The sequence below is a fragment of the Bos javanicus genome, chromosome X (genome assembly GCF_032452875.1).
Source record: "Bos javanicus breed banteng chromosome X, ARS-OSU_banteng_1.0, whole genome shotgun sequence".
In the NCBI taxonomy this organism is placed as follows: Eukaryota; Metazoa; Chordata; class Mammalia; order Artiodactyla; family Bovidae; genus Bos; species Bos javanicus.
Window position 1 is genome coordinate 40,557,921 of NC_083897.1, and position 17,215 is coordinate 40,575,135.

The following is a 17,215-nucleotide window of genomic DNA, read 5'->3' on the forward strand; positions in this document are numbered from 1 at the left end:
GATCACACCATCGTAGTTATCTGGGTCATCAAGATCTTTTTTGTATAGTTCTTCCATGTATTTTTGCCATCTCTTCTTAATATCTTCTGCTTCTGTTAGGTCCATAAATTTCTCTCCTTTATTGTGCCCTTTGTTGCATGAAATATTCCCTTTGAATCTATAATTTTCTTGAAGAGATCTCTAGTCTTTTCCACTATTTTATTTCCCTCTATTTCTTTGCGTTGATCACTGAGGAAGACTTTCTTATCTCTCATTGCTATTCTTTGAAACTGCATTCAGTGAGTATATCTTTCCTTTTCTCCTTTGCCTTTAGCTTCTCTTCTTTTCTCAGCTATTTGTGAGGCCTCCTCAGACAAACATTTTGCCTTTTTGCACTTCTTTTACTTGGGCATGGTGTTGATATATTCAAAGAAATGGAAATCAAGATATCCAGAAGATATCCTTATCCCCATGTTTATTGAAGCATTATTCACAATAGCCAAAATACGGAAGCAACCTGTGTCCATCAACAGATAAACTTTCAAAGAAAATGTAGTATATGTATGCAGTGGACTATTCCCATCCATGAGAAATAAGGAAATCCTGCAATTTGTGACCACTTGGATGGACCTTGAATGTATTTAGCTAAGTCAGAAAAAGGCAAATATTTTATGCTCTCATTTCTCTGTGGAATCTAAAAAGGCTGAACTCAAGAAAAAAGAGAGTAGAATGCTGGTTACCAGGGTCTGGGCTGTGGAGGAATTGGGTAGATGTTGGTTCATTGGTACAAATTTTCATTTAGAAGATGACCTAATGCAAAGCATAGTGATTACAGCCAATGATAACAAATTGTATAATTCACTTATATATCAATCAAAAAGAGAAACTATATTTCTAGTTGTCCTCACTAGGAAGGTGTATCTGAATTGTCTAATATTACTTTTCTTTTCTTTTTTTTTTACAACAACTTAAAAAGGAACTTATTTTACATAAAATGTTATCTAATCATAGTCTGAAAACCAGTAATGGCCTCAAAGAATCCAACTGGTAATACTTGAACTGGTCATTTGAGTATTATTTCTCATGAAAACTGCTTTTCTCTGACATAATTAATGTATTTACAGTAATTTAAAATCTGAAGTTCAGTTTGATTTTAATAATTAAATAATTCAATATTAAAATTAAATTTTAATAATTTGAGTTAATGGTTTAATAACCTTAGCTGTTAAGACTTCCCTATCCCCTCCACACATATTTACAAAAATATTCATTGCATCACCTATTTGTTCCCATAGCATATTGTCAGGGACTTTGTACAATAAAATATGAATTCTGTTAGAGCTAGAAACCTTGACTAGAACATGGTTAGTACTTGGTAAAAAAGAATAATTTAACTCTCCCATTAATTATTATAAGCTTTTTTGAAGTGTAAATGGACAGACTTTTTTCAAAAAAACAATTTTTTTTCAGTCAATTGTAAATGGAAAAATCTTGAAATTTCATGAATTTTATGATGAATGGCTAATTTCATGTGAAATTCATTATCAGTGTGTACTTTATATTAATAATATACACTTAATGAGTCCATAAGCAATATGCAATTTAATTGCCAAAGCAAAATAAAACCTGGTATTAGCATTGGAAACCTATATTCAAATGAAAGTTTATAGAGAAATAGAGTTTAAATAAAAGTAAAATTCTATGATTTAAAATGACTTATGAATCACTGGAATCATGCACTGTTTTCATTCCTCTAGTATCTTATCCTCTCCTATCTCTCACCTCTTAGTTAATTTTATTCTTTGTAGCAGCCTTAATAATTTCAAGGTTACAATAGTTGCCTGTTGATTATTTGGACGAGGTAATGAATTAATTAAAAACTCTCAAAATTGTTTACCAACAGAGCAGGAGGGAATACAGGCATCAATATCTAGACAATTATATTCCAGGGCTTAATTTGAAACAAAATTTAAGTAAGTTTCAGTTTTTGCATTTATATAAAGTGGAATGAAATCTGTTGTTGTTGTTCAGTTGTTAATTCGTGCCTGATTCTTTGCAAGTCCATGGACTGCAGCACACAAGCCTTCCCTGTCCTTCACTATCTCCCGGAATTTGCTCAAACTCATGTCCATTGACTCAGTGATGCCATACAACCATCTCATCCTTTGCCACCCCCTTTAATTCCTGCCCTCAATCTTTCCAAGCATCAGGGTCTTTTCAAATGAGTTGGCTCTTCACATCAGTTGGTGAAAGTATTGGAGCTTCAGCTTCAGCATCTGTCCTTCCAATGAATATTCAGGGTTGATTCCTTTAGTATTGACTGGTTTGATCTCCTTGCACTCCAAGGGACTCTCAAGAGTCTCCTCCAGCATTGCAGTTCAAAAGCATCAATTCTTTGGCACTGAACCTTCTTCATGGCCCAACTCTCACATCCATACTTGACTACTGAAAAAATCATAACTTTGACTCTATGGACCTTTGTTGGCAAAGTGATGTCTCTGCTTTTTAATACACTCTCTAAGTTTGTCATACCATTCCTAAAGATGTGGATGGGACTGGTGGTGGAAGTAAAGTCCAATTCTGAAAAGACAAATATTGCATAGAAACCTGGAATGTTAGGTCCACGAATCAAGGCAAATTGGAAGTGGTCAAACAGGAGATGGCAAGAGTGAACATAAACATTTTAGGAATCAGAGAACTAAAATGGACTTGAATAGGTGAATTTAACTCAGATAACCATTATATCTACTACTACGGGCAAGAATCCCTTAGAAGAAATAGAGTAGCCATCATAGTCAACAAAAGAGTCCAAAATGCATTACTTGGATGCAATATAAAAAATGACAGAATGATCTTTGTTCATTTCCAAGGCAAACCATTCATTATCACAAAAATCCAAGTCTGTGCCCCAACCAATAATGCTGAAGAAGGTGAAGTTGAATGGTTCTACGAAGACCTACAAGACCTTCTAGAACTAACACCCAAAAAAGACATCCTTTTCCTTATAGGGGACTGGGATGCAAAAAAGAAAGTCAAGAAAACCTGGAGTAACAGACAAATTTGGCCTTGGAGTACAGAATGAAGCAGGGTAAAGGCTAATAGACTTTGGCCTAGAAAATATCCTAGTCATAGCAAACACTCTCATCAATAACATGAGAGAATATTCTACACAAGGACATCACCTGATGGTAAATACCGAAATCAGATTGATTACGTTCTTTGAAGCCAAAGATGGGGAAGCTCTATATATCAGCAAAAACAAGACTCGGAGCTTACTGTGGCACAAATCATGAATTCCTTATTGTCAAATTCAGACTTAAATTGAAGGAAGTAGGGAAAACCAATACACCATTCAGTTATAACCTAAATCAAATCCCTTATGACTATGCAGTGGAAGTGACAAATAGATTCAAGGGATTAGATCTGATAGAGTTACTGAAGAACTATGGACAGAGGTTCCTGACATTGTACCAGAAGCAGTGATAAAGACCATCCCCAAGAAAAAGAAATGCAAAAAGGCAAAATGGTTGTCTGAAGAGGCCTTACAAATAGCTGTAAAAAGAAGTGAAGTGAAACACAAAGGAGAAAAGGAAAGAGATACCCATTTGGATGCAGAGTTCCAAAGAATAGCAAGGAGAGTTAAGAAAGCCTTCCTCATTGATCAATGCAAAGAAATAGAGGAAAACAATAGAATGGGAAAGACTAGAGATCTCTTCAAGAAAATTAGATACCAGGGGAGCATTTCATACAACAGAAATGGTATGGACTTAACAGAAGCATAAGATATTAAAAAGAGGTGGCAAGAATAAACAGAAGAACCATACAAAAGAGATTGTCATGATGCAAATAATCATGATGGTGTGATCACTCACCTAGAGCCAGACATCCTGGAATGTGAAATTAAGTGGGCCTTAGGAAGCATTACGATGAACAAAGATAGGAGTGTTGATGGAATTCCAGTTGAGCTATTTCAAATCCTAAAAGATGATGCTGTGAAAATGCTGCACTCAATATACCAGCAAATTTGGAAAACTCAGCAGTGGCCACAGGACTGGAAAAGGTCAGTTTTCATTCCAGTCCCAAAGAAAGAAATGTAAAAGAATGCTCAATCTATCACACAATTGCATTCATCTCACACACTAGCAAAGTAATGCTCAAAATTCTCCAAGCCAGGCTTCAACAGTATGGAAAACTTCCAGATATTCAAGCTGGATTTAGAAAAGCCGGAGGAACCAGATATCAAAATGCAAACATCTGCTGGATCACTGAAAAAGCGAAAGAGTTCCAGGAAAACATCTACTTCTACTTTATTGAATATTCCTAAGCCTTGACTGTGTGGATCACAACAAACTGTGGAAAATTCTTAAAGAGAAAGGAAACCCAGACCACCTGACCTGCCTTCTGATAAATCTGTATGCAGGTCAAGAAGCAACAGTTAGAACTGGACATGGAAAAACAGACTGGTTCCAAGTCAGGAAAGGAGTACGTCAAGGCTGTATATTGACACCCTGCTTATTTAACTTATATGCAAAGTACATCATGAGAAATGCTGGACTGGACGAAGCACAAGCTGGAGTCAAGATTGCCAGGAGAAATATCAGTAACAGCAGATATGCAGATGACACCACCCTTATGGCAGAAAGAGAAGAAGACCTAGAGCCTCTTGATGAAAGGGAAAGAGGAGAGTGAATAAGTTGGCTTAAAATTCAATATTCAGAAAACTAAGATCATGGCATCTGGTCCCATCACTTCATGGCAAATAAATTGGGAAACAATGCAAACTGTGAGAAACTTTATTTTTTTTTTGGGGGGGGGGTCCAAAATCACTGCAGATGGTTACTGCAGCCATGAAATTCAAAGACACTTATGCCTTGGAAGGAAAGTTATGACCAATCTAGACAGCATATTAAAAAGCAGAGATATTACTTTGCCAACAAAGTCCATCTAGTCAAAGCTATGGTTTTTCCTGTAGTCATGTAAGGATGTGAGAGTTGGACTAAAAAGAAAGCTGAGCACTGAAGAATTGATGCTTTTGAACTAGAATGTTGGAGAAGACTCTTGAAAGTCCATTGGACTGCAAGGAGATCCAATCAGTCCACCCCAAAGGAAATCAGTACTGAATATTCATTGGAAAGACTGATGGTGAAGCTGAAACTACAATACTTTGGCTACCTGATAGGAAGAACTGATTCATTTGAAAAGATCCTGATGCTGGGAAAGATTGAAGGCAGGAGAAGAAGGGGACGACAAAGGATAAGATGGTTGGATGGCATCACTGACTCAGTGGACATGAGTTGGAGTAAGCTCTGGGAGTTGGTGATGGACATGGAAGCCTGGCATGCTGCAGTCCATGGAATTGCAAAGAGTCGCACACAACTGAGCAACTGAACTGAACTGAACTGAAGATTTTCACAGCTTTCCTTCCAAGGAGCAAGCATCTTTCAGTTTCTTGGCTTCAGTCTCTGTCAGCGGTAATTTTGCAGCCCAGGAAAGTAAAAGTCTGTCACTATTTCTGATTTTCCCTTCTATTTGCCATGAAGTGATAGTACCAGATGCCATGATCTTTGTTTTTTGAATATTGGGGTGTTGAGGTTTTTTTTAATATAAATTTATTTATTTTAATAGGAGGCTAATTACTTTACAATATTGTATTGGTTTTGCCATTGATCACCATGAGTCTGCCACAGGTGTACACGGGTTCCCCATCTGGAATTCTCCTCCCACTTCCCTCCCCATACCATCCCTCTGGGTCATCTCAGTGCACCAGCCCCAAGCATCCTGTATCATGCAGTGAACCGGGACTGGAGATTCATTTCATATATGATAGTATAGATGTTTCAATGCCATTCTCCCAAATAATCCCACCCTCTCCATCTCCCACAGAGTCCAAAAGACTGTTCTATACATCTGTGTCTCTTTTGCTGTCTCACATACAGGGTTATCATTGTCATCTTTCTAAATTCCATATATATGCCTTCGTATACTGTATTGCTGTTTTTCTTTCTGGCTTACTCCACTCTGTATAATAGGCTCCAGTTTCATCCACCTCATTAGAATGGATTCAAATGTATTCTTTTTAATGTCTGAGTGATACTCCATTGTGTATATGTACCACAGCTTTCTTATCCATCCGTCTGCTGATGGACATCTAGGTTGCTTCCATGTTCTGACATTATAAACAGTGCTGTGATAAACATTGGGGTACACGCATCTCTTTCAATTCTGGTTTCCTTGGTGTGTATACTCAACAATGGGATTGCTGGGTCATAAGGTAGTTATCTTTCCAGTTTTGTAAGAAATCTCCACACTGTTCTCCATAGTGGCTGTACTAGTCTGCATTCCCACCAACAGTGTAAGAGGGTTCCCTTTACTCCACAACCTCTCCAGAATTTATAGCTTGTAGACTTTTGGATCACAGCCGTTCTGACTGGCTCGAAATGGAACCTCATTGTCTTTTTTATTTTCAGTTCTCTGATAATGAGTGATGTTGAACATCTTTTCATGTGTTTGTTAGCCATCTATATGTCTTCTTAGGAGAAATGTCTGTTTAGTTCTTTGGCACATTTTTTGATTTGGCAATTTATTTTTCTGGAATTGAGCTGCAGAAGTTGCTTGTATATTTTTGAGATTAGTTGTCAGTTGCTTCATTTGCTATTATTTTCTCCCATTTTGAAGGCTGTCTTTTCACCTTGCTTAGAGTTTCCTTTGTTGTGCAGTAGCTTTTAATTTTACTTAGGTCCCATTTGTTTATTTTTGCTTTTATTTCAATATTCTGGGAGGTGGGTCATAGAGGATCCTGCTGTGATTTATGTCAGAGTGTTTTTCCTATGTTCTCCTCTAGGAGTTTTATAGTTCTTGGTCTTACATTTAGATCTTTAAGCCATTTTGGGTTTATTTTTGTGTATGGTGTTAGAAAGTGTTCTAGTTCATTCTTTTACAAGTGGTTGACCAGTTCTGGTTAAAGAGATTGTCTTTTCTTCATTGTATATTTTGCCTCCTTTGTCAACTATAAGGTGTCCATAGGTGCGTGGGTTTATCTCTGGGCTTTCTATTTCGTTCCATTGATCTATATTTCTGTCTTTGTGACAGTACCATACTGTCTTGATGACTATGGCTTTGTAGTAGAGCCTGAAGTCAGGCAGGTTGATTCCTCCAGTTCCATTCTTCTTTCTCAAGATCGCTTTGGCTATTCAAGGTTTTTTGTATTTCCATACAAATTGTGAAATTGTTTGTTCTAGCTCTGTGAAAAATACCATCGGTAGTTTGATAGGGATTGCATTCAATCTATAGATTACTTTGGGTATTATATTCATTTTCATTATATTGATTCTTCTGATCCATGAACATAGTATATTTCTGCATTTGTTTCCTCTTTGATTTCTTACACGAGTATTTTATAGTTTTCTATATATCGGTCTTTAGTTTCTTTAGGTAGATATATTCCTAAGTATTTTATTATTTTCATTGCAATGGTGAATGGCATTTTTATCTGAATTTCTGTTTCTATTTTCTCATTATTAGTGTATAGGCATACAAGGGATTTCTGTGTGTTGATTTTATATCCTGCAACTTTATTATACTCATTGATTAGGTCTAGTAATTTCCTGGTGGAGTCTTTAGTGTTTCTATGTAGAGGGCCATGTCATCTGCCAACAGTGAGAGGTTTACTTCTTTTCCAATTTGGATTCCTTTTATTTCTTTTTCTGCTCTGATTTCTGTGGCCAAAACTTCCAAAACTATGCTGAATATTAGTGGCGAAAGTGGGCACCCTTGTCTTGTTCCTGACTTTAAGGGAAGTGCTTTCAATTTTTCACCATTGAGGATAATGTTTGCTATGGGTTTGTCATATATAGCTTTTATTATGTTGAGGTGTGTTCCTTCTATTTCTGCTTTCTGGAGAGTTTTTTATCATAAATAGATGTTGAATTTTGTCTAAGGCTTTCTCTTCATCTATTGAGATAATCATATGGCTTTTATTTTTCAATTTGTTAATATGGTGTATTACTTTGATTGATTTGTGGATATTGAAGAATTCTTGCATCCTTGGGATAAAGCCCTCTTTGTCATGCTGTATGATCTTTTTAATGTGTTGTTGGATTCTGATTCCTAGAATTTTGTTAAGGATATTTGCATCTATGTTCATCAGTGATATGGGCCTGTAGTTTTCTTTTTTGGTGGCATCTTTGTCAGGTTTTGGTATTAGGGTGATGGTGGCCTATAGAATGAATTTGGAAGTTTACCTTCCTCTGCAATTTTCTGGAAGAGTTTGAGTAGGATAGGTGTTAGCTCTTCTCTCACTTTTTAGTAGAATTCCGCTGTAAAGCCATGTGGACCTGGGCTTTTGTTTGCTCGAAGATTTCTGATTATAGTTTCTTTTTTTTATTTAATTATTATTATTATTATTTTTACTTTACAATATTGTATTGGCTTTGCCATACATCAACATGCATCTGCCACAGGTGTACACGTGTTCCCATCCTGAACCCCCTCCCACCTCCCTCCCCATACCACCCCTCCAGATCATCCCAGTACACCAGCCCCAAGCCTCCAGTATCCTGAATTGAACCTGGACTGGCGATTCATTTCTTATATTATATTATACATGTTTTAATGCCATTCTCCCAAATTAATCAGCTCTAATGAGGTGGATGATTATAGTTTCAATTTCCATGCTTGTGATGGGTCTGTTAAGATTTTCTATTTCTTCCTGGTTCAGTTTTGGAAAGGTGTACTTTTCTAAGAATTGCTCCATTTCTTCCAAGTTGTCCATTTTACTGTCATATAATTGCTGATAGTAGTTTCTTATGATCCTTTGTAATTTTCTGTTGTCTGTTGTGATCTGTCCATTTTAATTTCTAATTTTAGTGATTTGATTTTTTCTCCCTTTGTTTCTTGATGAGTCTGGGTAATGATTTGTCAATTTTATTTATCCTTTCAAAGAACCAGCTTTTGGCTTTGTTGATTTTTGCTATGGTCTCTTTGTTTCTTTTGCATTTATTTCTGCCTTAATTTTTAAGATTTCTTTCCTTCTACTAACCCTGGAGTTCTTCATTTCTTCCTTTTCTAGTTGCTTTAGGTGTAAAGTTTGGTTGTTTATTTGACTTTTTTCTTGTTTCTTGAGGTATGCCTGTATTGCTATGAACCTTCCCCTTAGCACTGCTTTTACAGTGTCCCACAGGTTTTGGGTTGTTGTGTTTTCATTTTAATTCTTTTATATGCATATTTTGATTTCCTTTTTGATTTCTTCTGTGATTTGTTGGTTATTCAGCAGCGTGTTGTTCAGCCTCCATATGTTTGGATTTTTAATAGTTTTTTCTCCTGTAATTGACATCTAATCTTACTGCATTGTGGTCAGAAAAGATTCTTGAAATGATTTCAATTTGTTTTTAATTTACAGAGGCAAATGGCCCAGTATGTGATCTATCCTGGAGCAGCCTCCATGTGTGTTTGAGGAAAAGGTGAAATTCATGGTTTTGTGGTGAAATGTCCTATCAGATCAGTCACTCAGTCATGTCTGAATCTTTGCAACCCCATGAACCACAGCATGCCAGGCCTCCCTGTCCATCACCAACTCCTGGAGTTCACTGAGACTCACGTCCATTGAGTCAGTGATCCCATCCAGCCATCTCATCCTCTGCGTCCCCTTCTCCTCTTACCCCTAATCCCTTCCAGCATCAGAGTCTTTTCCAATGAGTCACCTCTTCGCATGAGGTGACAAAAGTACTGGAGTTTCAGCTTTAGCATCATTCCTTCCAAAGAAATCCTAGGGCTGATCTCATTCAGAATGGACTGGTTGGATCTCCTTGCAGTCCAAGGGACTCTCAAGAGTCTTCTCCAACACCACAGTTCCAAAGCATCAATTCTTTGGCACTCAGCCTTTTTCACAGTCCAACTCTCACATCCATACACGACCACAGGAAAAACCATAGCCTTGACTAGATGGACCTTTGTTGGTAAAGTAATGTCTCTGCTTTTGATTATGCTATCTAGGTTGGTCATAACTTTCCTTCCAAGGAGTAAGCGTCTTTTAATTTCATGGCTACAATCACCATCTGCAGAGACTTTGGAGCCCAGAAAAATAAAGTCTGACACTGTTTCCACTGTTTCCCCATCTATTTCCCATGAAGTGATGGGACCAGATGCCATGATCTTCGTTTTTTGAATGTTGAGCTTTAAGCCAACTTTTTCACTCTCTACTTTCACTTTCATCAAGAGGCTTTTTAGTTCCTCTTCACTTTCTGCCATAAGGGTGGTGTCATCTGCATATCTGAGGTTATTGATATTTCTCCCGGCAATCTTGATTCCAGCTTGTGCTTCTTCCAGTCTAGCGTTTCTCATGATGTAGTCTGCACAGAAGTTAAATAAACAGGGTGACAATACATAGAGTTGACGAACTCCTTTTCCTATTTGGAACCAGTCTGTTGTTCCATGTCCAGTTATAACTGTTGCTTCTTGACCTGCATACAAATTTCTCAAGAGGCAGATCAGGTGGTCTGGTATTCCCATCTCTTTCAGAATTTTCCACAGTTTATTGTGATCCACACAGTCAAAGGCTTTGGCATAGTCAATAAAGCAGAAGTAGATGTTTTTCTGGAACTCTCTTGCTTTTTCCATGATCCAGCAGATGTTGGCAATTTGATCTCTGGTCCCTCTGCCTTTTCTAAAACCAGCTTGAACATCAGGAAGTTCATGGTTCACATATTGCTGAAGCCTGGCTTGGAGAATTTTGAGCATTACTAGCGTGTGAGATGAGTGCAATATGTGGTAGTTTGAGCGTTCTTTGTCATTGCCTTTCTTTGGGATTGGAATGAAAGCTGACCTTTTCCAGTCCTGTGGCCACTGCTGAGTTTTCCAAATTTGCTGGCATATTGAATGCAGCACTTTCACAGCATCATCTTTCAGGATTTGGAATAGCTCAACTGGAATTCCATCACCTCCACCAGCTTTGTTCGTAGTGATGCTTTCTAAGGCCCACTTGACTTCACATTCCAGGATGTCTGGCTCTAGGTCAGTGATCACACCATCATGATTATCTGGGTCATAAAGATCTTTTTTTGTACAGTTCTTCTGTCTATTCTTGCCATCTCTTCTTATAGAAATATCCTATAAATATAAATATCTTTCTTATAGAAATGTCCTATAGATATCAATTATTTCTAACTGGTCTATTGTATCATTTAAAGTTTGTGTTTCCTTGTTTATTTTATATTTTGTTGATCTATCCAGAGGTATGAGTGGGGTATTAGTCTTCGAGTCTTATTGTGTTATTGTTAATTTCCTCTTTCATTCTTGGTAGCATTTGTCTTACATACCTCAGTGCTCCTATGTTGGTTGCATATATATTTATAATTGTTATATCTTCTTCTTGGATTGATCCTTTGATCATTATGTAGTGCCCTCCTTTGTCTCTTTTCACAGCCTTTGTTTTAAAGTCTATTTTATTGCTTCTCCTGTTTTCTTTTGGTCTCTATTTGAGTGGAATATCTTTTTCCAGCCTTTCACTCTAAGTCTGTGTGTGTCCCTTGTTTTGAGGTGTGTCTCTTTTAGACAACATATACAGGGGTCCTATTTTTGTATCCATTCAGCCAGTCTTTGTCTTTTGGTTGGGGCATTCAACCCATTTAAGTTTAAGGTAATTATTGATAAGTATGATCCCATTGCCATTTACTTTATTGTTTTGGATTCAAGTTTATACACCTTTTTGTGTTTCCTGTCTAGAGAAAATCCTTTAGCATTTGTTGGAGAGCTGGTTTGGTGGTGCTGAATTCTCTCAGCTTTTGCTTGTCTGTAAAGCTTTTGATTTCTCCTTCATATTTGAATGAGATCCTTGCTGGGTACAGTAATCTGGGCTGCAGGTTATTTTCTTTCATCACTTTATGTATGTCCTGCCATTCCCTCCTGGCCTGAAGAGTTTCTATTGAAAGAGCAGCTTTTATCCTTATGGGAATCCCCTTGTGTGTTATTTGTTGTTTTTCCATTGCTGCTTTTAATATTTGTTCTTTGTGTTTGAACTTCATTAATTTGACTAAATATGTGTCTTGTGGTGTTTTGCCTGGGTTTATCCTGTTTCGGACTCTCTGAGTTTCTTGGACTTGGGTGATTATTTCCTTTCCAATTTTAGGGAAGTTCTCAACTATTATCTCCCCAAATATTTTCTCATGGTCTTTCTTTTTGTCATCTTCTGGGACGCCTATGATTCGAATGTTGGTGTAACATTGTCCCAGAGGTCTCTGAGACTGTCCTCATTTCTTTTAATTCGCTTTTCTTTTTTCCTCTCTGATTCATTTATTTCTAACATTCTATCTTCTACCTCACTAATCCTATCTTCTGCCTCTGTTATTCTAGTATTTGTTTCCTCCAGAGTGTTTTTGATCTTATTTATTGCATTATTCATTATATACTGACTCTTTTTTATTTCTTCTAGGTCCTTGTTAAATCTTTCTTGCATCTTCTCAATCCTTGTCTCCAGGCTATTTATCTGTGATTTCATTTTGATTTCAAGATTTTGAATCATTTTCACTATCATTTTTTGGAATTCTTTATCAGGTAGATTCGTTATCTCTTCCTCTTTTGTTTGGTTTGGTGGGCATTTATCCTGTTCCTTTACCTGCTGGGTATTCCTCTGTCTCATCATCTTGTTTATATTGCTGTGTTTGGGGTGGCCTTTCTGTATTCTGGCAATTTGTGGAGTTCTCTTTATTGTGGAGTTTCCTCACTATGGGTGGGGTTGTATGGGTGGTTTGTAGAGGTTTCCTGATTAGGGAAGCTTGTGTCGGTTTTCTGGTGGGTGGGGCTGGATTTCTTCTCTCTGGAGTGCAATGAAGTGTCCAGTAATGAGTTATGAGATGTCAGTGGGTTTGGAGTGACTTTGTGCAGCCTGTATATTGAAGCTCAGGGCTGTGTTCCTGTGTTGCTGGAGAATTTGTGTGGTATGTCTTTCTCTGGAACCTGTTGGCCCTTGGGTGACGCTTGGTTTCAGTGTAGGTATGGAGGTGTTTGAGGAGCTCCTGTCGATTAATGTTTCCTGGAGTCAGATTTGGACTTAAGCTTCTTGCATCTGGTTTTCAGTCATATTTTTACAGTAGCCTCAAGACTTCTCCATCTATACAGCACCTTTAATAAAACATCTAGGTTAAAGATGAAAAGTTTCTCCATGGTGAGGGACACCCAGAGAGGTTTACAGAGTTACATGGAGAAGAGAAGAGGGAGTAGGCAGCTAGAGGTTACCAGAATGAGACAAGGGGGAATCAAAAGAGGAGACAGCAAGCTCGCCAGTAATCACTTCCTTATGTGTGCTCCACAGTCTGGACCTCTCAGAGATGTTCACAGAGTTATTCAGAGAAGAGAAGAGGGAGGAAGGAGACAGAGGTGGCCAGGAGGATAAAGGGGGAATCAAAAGGAGAGAGACAGATCCAGCCAGTTATCAGTTCCCTAAGTGTTCTCCACCATCTGGAACACACAAAGAGATTCACAGAGTTAGGTAGAGAGGAGAAGGGGGAGGGAGGAGATAGAGGCGACCTGGTGGAGTAAAAGGAGAGTCCAAAGGGGGAGAGAGCAGTCAAGCCAGTAATCTTGCTCCCAAGTAAAAATGGGTGCTGCAGATTGGGTTCTTAAAGGTACAAAATTGATAACAAATACCAAAAAGCAAAGATTAAAAATTTAGAGTAGAGGTTGGATTTTCAAAAATAAAATATTAAAGAAAAGAGGAAAAAAAAAACAAGTCACAAAAATTATAATATATATATATATATATATATATATATATATGAAGTTTGCTTTAAAAAATAGGGCCTCTCTCTCTCTCTTTTTTTTTTCTTTTGCAATGCAATAGTAGGTTATAAAAATGAAAGTTAAAGGAGTAGTAGAGGACTTAAAAATTTTTAAAAAAAGGAATTATAGTAAAAATAGTAAAAATATATCTAGGATTTTCTCTGGTTTTGTTGTGGACAGTGGGGGTCAGTTCATTTCCAGATAGTTCCTTGGTCCAGCTTATATTTCTCAACATCTATAGGCCCCTTCCTCTGCAGTCGGTACTAATTGCAGGGTTTTAAATTATTGCACCTGTCACTTCCAAGGTGGTTCCCTCTGTTTTAGCTTTTTCTGTCTGCTGGTCTTTTCAGTTTCTAATATCTGCCCTGGCACAAGGTGGGGGGGGGGGAATGGTGGCGGTGGACACATTTTTAGGCTCACTTGTTCAGTTGCACCGTGGGGCGTGAGGGACACTGCAAACAAATAACGCCGGTGTGTGCTTGCAGTGTCTCAGCCACACTGGGCCTGCTCCCACTAACGGTGTGTGTGCCCTCCCTGCCCACACTGTTCAGGCTCCAGGTTGCTCCACCGGGAACTGTCCAAGGCTGGCCCTGGGCTGAATGCCCTTCCTAGGTCTACGCCGCTCAGGTTCAGGTACTCAGGTAGTCCTCAGAGGTGCAGACTCGGTTGGGCCTGCATTTTGTGCCCTTCCCAGGTCTGAGCAGCTCAGGTGATCAGGTGTTTGGCAAGCGGGGTCGCTGCGACTTATCACCTCCCCATGCATGCCGCTTGGTTTTCTGGGTGTACAACCGATGCACCTTCTCAGGCGGATGTTGACCATCCAGAATCCCAAGAAGTCTTAATTAGCAAAGAAGCCTGCTTGCAGTTTGGTAGATAATTCTTTTCTGGGGCCGTGATTGCCCCCTTCTGGCTCTGGCTGCCTGTCACCGGAGGGGGATGGTCTGCAGCGGACTAGCCTTGTTCAGTCCTTTGTTCTGTGAGCAGGCCTGAAGGTATCTTAGATTAGGGCTTTTCGTGTAGCTCTAGTCAGTCCTTTGTTCTGTGAGCAGGCCTGAAGGTGTTTTAGGTTAGGGCTTTTCGTGTAGCTCTAGTCAGTTTTTGTTCTGTGAGCAGGCCTCATGGTTTCTTAGGTTAGGGCTTTTCGTGTAGCTCTCGTCAGTCCTTTGTTCTGTGAGCGGGCCTGGCAGTGTCTTAGGTTAGGGCTTTTTGCATGGTAGCTATCCCACAGTCTGGTTTGCTAACCCGTTAGTCCCCTCAAATTGCCCTTGGGGCCTTCTGGCCCGGAACTTACTGTAAGCAATGCAGCCCGCGGCTCCCTGCCCAGCCCCCACTTTCTAGTGGAGGGTGCAGGCGCCTGCACTGCTTCTCCGCTGGGGGAGTTATCATTGGGCATGTCATCCGTGGGTTTTAATTATTTATTTATTTTTCCTCCCAGTTATGTTACCCTCTCTGGTTCCAATGCTTGCCACAGACTCGGCAGTTAGAGTGTTCCCTGGTGTTCGGAAACTTCTCTCTTTTTAAGACTCCCTTCCCAGGATGGAGCTCTGTCCCTACCTCTTTTGTCTCTCTTTTTGTCTTTTATATTTTTTCCTACCTCCTTTCAAAGACAATGGGCTGCTTTTCTGGGTGCCTGATGTCCTCTGCTGGCATTCAGAAGTTGTTCTGTGGAATTTACTCTGCATTTACATGTTCTTTTGATGAATTTGTGGGGGAGAAAGTGGTCTCCCCGTCCTATTTCTCCACCAACTTAGGACCACCTTCTTTGAATGTTGAGTTTTAAGCCAGCTTTTTCACTTTCCTCTTTGACTTTCATCAGGAGACTCAAGTTCTCCTTCACTTTCTTCCATTAGAATGGTATCATCTGCATGTCTAAGGTTGCTGATATTTCTCCCAGCAATCTTGATTCCATCTTTTAATTCTGCCCGTCTGGTATTTCACATGATATACTCTGCATATAAGTTCAATAAACAGGGTGACAATATATAGTCTTGTCATCAGTTCAGTTCAGTCACTGTCATGTCTGACTCTTTGTGACCCCATGAATCGCAGCATGCCAGGCCTCCCTGTCCATCACCAACTCCCGGAGTTCACTCAGACTCAGGTCCATTGAGTCAGTGATGCCATCCAGTCATCTCATCCTCTGTCGTCTGCTTCTCCTCCTGCCCCCAATCCCTCCCAGCACCAGATACTTTTCCAATGAGTCAACTCTTCACATGAGGTGGCCAAAGTACTGGAGCTTCAGCTTTAGCATCATTCCTTCCAAAGAAATCCCAGGGCTGATCTCCTTCAGAATGGACTGGTTGGATCTGCTTGCAGTCCAAGGGACCATACACCTTCTCTAATTTTGAACAAGTCAGTTGTTCCATGTAGGGTCCTAACTGTTGCTTCTTTACATGCATATAGGTTTCTCAGGAGACAAATAAGGTGGTATGATATTCCCATCTGTTTAAGGATTTTCCAGTTTGTTGTGATCCACACAGTCAAAGGCTTTCATGTAATAAGTGAAGCGGATATAGATGTGAAATCTAGTAACTGAATAAAAAGAACATTTAAAAAAATGCCATTTAAGACTAACATAAGGGAAAATTCTCCAAACACATTCATATTTGTCAAGCTTTTTCTTTTAAATTTCAAAAATAATTATATGATTTTTATAGAAAAGGATAATGATCCAGATTTTTTGTATTGAAAACTTCTACCTTATAGTATCTGAAACTCTGTATTTTGGGCATAGGAGATTACTAGAGTGACAAAGTATCTTCAGAGAATTGATGCAAACTCTAATTCTTTGACACTAATACATTTATTTAAATTCACAAGGCAAGTAAAATTAAAGTACAGGCATTCCCCATTTTATTGTGGTTTGTTTTATTGTACTTCACAGATACTGTGTTTTAATAAAAAATAAAAGTGTGTAACAATCCTGTGTTGTCAGATGATGGTTAGCGTATTTTGGCAATAAACTATTTTTTAATTAAAATAAGTACATTTTAGATATAATGCTATTTCATACTTACTAGAGTACAGTATAATGAGAGCATAACTTTCCATATGCACTAGAAAATCAAAGTGACTTGCTTTACTGTGATATTTGATTTATTGCCATGGTCTAGAACCAAACATGCAATATCTCCACGGTATGCCTGCACTAAATTTTATATTTTCCTTGATATTTAGAGAGGGTAAGATGTTCAAAAGAAGTAATTTGAGGAGAATTTAATAATGTGATTAGTGACAGTGTGAACAGAATTTAGAGAAACTAACAAGGAATTGTGCAATATCCTAGGGATTACAACAATGAAGAGACTTGCACTTAGTCCTAAAAGGGAAAAGGGGAGCAATTGACTAAAAGAACCTGTTTGGAAAGGTACATGGAAAGTGCCACGTTACTTGAGCTATGACCTTCATGATCTTTGGTAAAAGGATACAGCTTCCTGCAGGTTTGATGACAGGAAGAGAACTGGAG